General features: G+C 41.1%; 1 non-coding gene across 1 annotated transcript; it reads right to left on the reverse strand.

Moving 5' to 3' along the window:
* Positions 1-2,357: 2,357 nt before the first annotated feature.
* TRNAR-CCU (transfer RNA arginine (anticodon CCU)) lies at positions 2,358-2,430 on the reverse strand. Its single transcript has one exon. It is a non-coding gene; the product is annotated as a tRNA-Arg (tRNA).
* Positions 2,431-3,695: the final 1,265 nt, after the last annotated feature.

Consider the following 3,695-nt stretch of genomic DNA (forward strand, 5'->3'; position numbering starts at 1 on the left):
CCTTTCTCTGACACCAATGACCTAAGTGACTTGTTCAGTGGCTGCTTTTATACCCCATGCTACACTGATCTATTCTTGGGTTTCAAGGATCCTGGAGACTCATTTTAGGTGGTCATGTCAGGTTCAGTGTAGACTTTGGGTAGGTTCACCCCAAAATATGGAAAAAAATTGGCCATGGCTTCAGACTTGTTTAAGAAGCCTCAAGAGTCCTGGAAGAGCTGGCAGGTAATAGGTCTCCTGGGTGACTCACAATCTCTGGAACCAGCTTGCTAACTTGGTAGCTCTGGATCAGGTTTTAGCTCAGGACCATAAAAGACCTTGAGGGGGAACTGCAGGAATGTGGAGTTCCCATGTGATCCTTAATGTTGCCCATTACCAAGGCCATTTGCTAGGGGAAATAATTTGGAAAGGGAAGGCTACCTATTTGCTTCTCAAAATTTTATGAGCAGAACATCCATGATAGAGAAGATAATATGAATAAATGTAAGCTCCCAGCAGTATGACTGTATTGCACCCTCTCACTTTTTGTCAGAGACAGAGACATTAAACTACAGAGGTTTAGAGACTTGCTTGATTTTACAACCAGCTGAAGAAGCAGCGGCTCTCTCTTCCTTCCACAAACCTGTATTCTTCATGTGCGGTGAGAACTATTTTATGGTCTCACAGGGCAAAAAGAGGCCAATAAGATAAAACCCCGAAGTTCTCCCCTCGACCCTTGGCAGGTGGCCACGCTATACTGGACTTTCCCTACAGCCTATCTTTTCAGACGTGGCTTCTGCGCCTTCTCCCAGGGCAGCAGGCAGTGAATGACCAGCAAAGACTTTCATCAGAGCATAGGGGCGCTGCGTTTGGAATGACTTTACACTTGTCTTAACAGGCATGACCTTTCCTCCTGGGACACATTTTTCACTGTCATGGCTGCCTTGTAGCCTAAGTCAAGGCAGAGATTCATTGGAGTTTTTCACATTCTCTCTTTCATTACTGAAAGAACCCTTGGGTCATTTATGGTTTGGACCTTGGCCCCTGTTGTCCTTTATTTATAAAGAAGCATGAACATTCTCCCTTTTCACAGGGAGGCCAGCTTCCCTGGCACTCTATTTCCTTTTGTTCACTAGGTCGGTATTTTTGTCTCCTCTCCTCACATGAAATATTTCTACGTATCTGATAGAAAGGAAGCTCAAAGAAGACTTTTGAGTGGCCCTGTCACTCTATGGCTTGTTAAATCCATGTTGCCTTGTCTTTTGCCTAACACCTCTCCTGTGATTTAAAGTGTTTTCTCTGGTGCATGCAGTTATGTGGAGTGGATTTTGGTGCAGTAGAAATGCAGGCTAATAACAGTTATAGGTACCAGAAGTAGGGAACTTCTTGGCTTTGCCAAAGGCCATGTGCTAGAGATAAAATCAGAGAGGATTTATAAATCCTCTAAATCCTAGATTAAGTTGGCTCAGTAGCAGTGAATATTTATGTATTTTTTTTTTTATACTATGGGCAAGAAAAGCACAAGTAAGACTGTCTAGCAGGGTTAAATTAGAAGATCCTCCAGGTTCCTTTCAATCTGAAACTACATATAGATATAAATGCTCCAATCTTTAAGAAAAGTCTTAAATGTGGCATGTTTCTTAGAGTTATTGACCTGGAGTGATCTTTACAGACAATTTTTGTTGAGCCTATTTTTTTCTCTAATGGAAGAAGAAAATTAGGCCCCAACAGGTGAAGTATTTCCTCCCTACACCCCCAAGATCACATCACTAGTTATGTTTGTTTAAAAACAAAAATAGACAAACTCCACAGATTACAGAGTGGGCTGAACACTTAAGTCATGGGAGTATTCTAAATTTCCCTTCTGATTGGGTTTGGAAATTCCTACCTCTTTAATTGCTACTTTAGCTGCAGTTTGGCAAAGATTCTAATTTTGCCCCTCTGTAAAACACCCTGATTCATGAGACATAAGGGAAGAAAGTGGTGGTGGTGCTGTGGGTTTCTGTTAAGACCTCAGAAGCATCATCCAAGAGGAAGTAGGGTAGCAATAAGCAGGAAGGTAGTTAATTGTTTCCATGGTGTGATTTCAGGGGGGTACTATGGTTACCACTTCATATATCAATGCCAGTGGTCTTTCTATAGGAACAGTTTCATTAGGCCTTGAAGGCATTTGTAGTCAAAGAGTTCTCTATACAAAAATCACAGTTTGTGTACCTAATTTTATCAGCTAATACTTCAGTTAGCCATTAGCACTTTGAATATCTGCTATGTGCTAGGCCCATAACATCCTCTTTTTTCTTTTTTAAAATATTTATTTATTTTGGTTGCACAGGTCCTTGTGGTATGCGGGATCTTTAGTTGTGGCATGTGGGATCTAGTTCCCTGACCAGGGATCAAAACTGGGCCACCTGCATTAGGAGTGCAGAGTCCTAACCACTGAACCACCAGGGAAGTTCCTCATAATGCCCTCTTTTGATGCACTGGCTGAGTGATAGTTGAAAGAAAGGCTCTACAAGAAATGGGATACAACCAGGCACCTTGAGGAGGAATGCTACCAGGATGATTAGCTTTGGACTCAGATAGAACTAGGTTCTAAAGTCAACTCTGTGTTTATTTGTACTGTGACCTTGAAAGTTAGTCAACTAATGTATAGAAGTCCAACTTTCCTTATTTGTAGAATAGGGATAATAATAATAGTACATCTTAGGGTTATATTTCAGAATGGGTTAAACAATATCTGTAAGGCACTTGTGAGAGTGCCAGGCATATGTGAAGTATTTCATGAATGTTATTAATTTCTGGCATTATATCAGAATCAAAGAAATGGCTTGAATAGGGGACAAAGAAGGCCCCAAAGAAAAACCGGGCCTGCAAAAGAGCTTTGCCCAAAGCCAGTTTTATCTAGGCAGTCATCCTGAGAAGAAATATTGTGTGTCAAAAAAAAGCCAAGGAAAGCAGTCCTGTGAACCATGTTGCAAAAGGTTTTCTCCCCTTCACCAGAGCCCTTGGAGGATGGTGAGCTTGAGTTGTTCTGCTTGCATGGAGTCTGGCATTTGAGTGTGCCTTGTAGCTTCATTTGTTCTTCCTCATCCCAACCTTACTGCAATCTACACTGCCAGTATTTGGAATTTCTAACTTGCAAACAATTTCATGTGTTGTTGTTTCTTCTGCCTGGAAAACATCCCAGTTGACGGGCTTTGTTAATTCTGGTCTGAATGTTAGGGCTCAGCTTAGGTATAACTTCCCCTGGGAAGCCCTCATCCCCTTTAGGCTGAGCTGAGTGCACCTCTGTGTTTTCACACACTACCCTGCCAGAGAAGTTACTGCATTTATTATAATCATTTGATGATACTTGTCTTTCCACCGGGTTTAAATTCAGTGAGAGGAAGAGTTCACCTAGTTTGTTCACCTCAGCACCCCTAGCTTCTAGCATGATGACTGGTAGTTGAGGAACACAAAAAATACTTATCAAATAAGTGAGTGGATGAATGAATTATATGCTGAAGTTTGAAGGGGGAGGAGAAATTGCTTTGGATTTATCCTGGCATTTCTACTTTTTATGTTAATGGTGATCTGAAAAGATCCTTGTTAGCATAATGTCATTATTGTTCCCACTTTCCCTTGTAGAAACTGTCCACAATTATTTAAATGTCAAAATACTGGAAAGTTTTTCATAAAGTTATAGAACAATGCATGCACGGACCATCTCTGATTAT

The sequence above is a fragment of the Muntiacus reevesi genome, chromosome 9 (genome assembly GCF_963930625.1).
Source record: "Muntiacus reevesi chromosome 9, mMunRee1.1, whole genome shotgun sequence".
Lineage (NCBI taxonomy): Eukaryota > Metazoa > Chordata > Mammalia > Artiodactyla > Cervidae > Muntiacus > Muntiacus reevesi.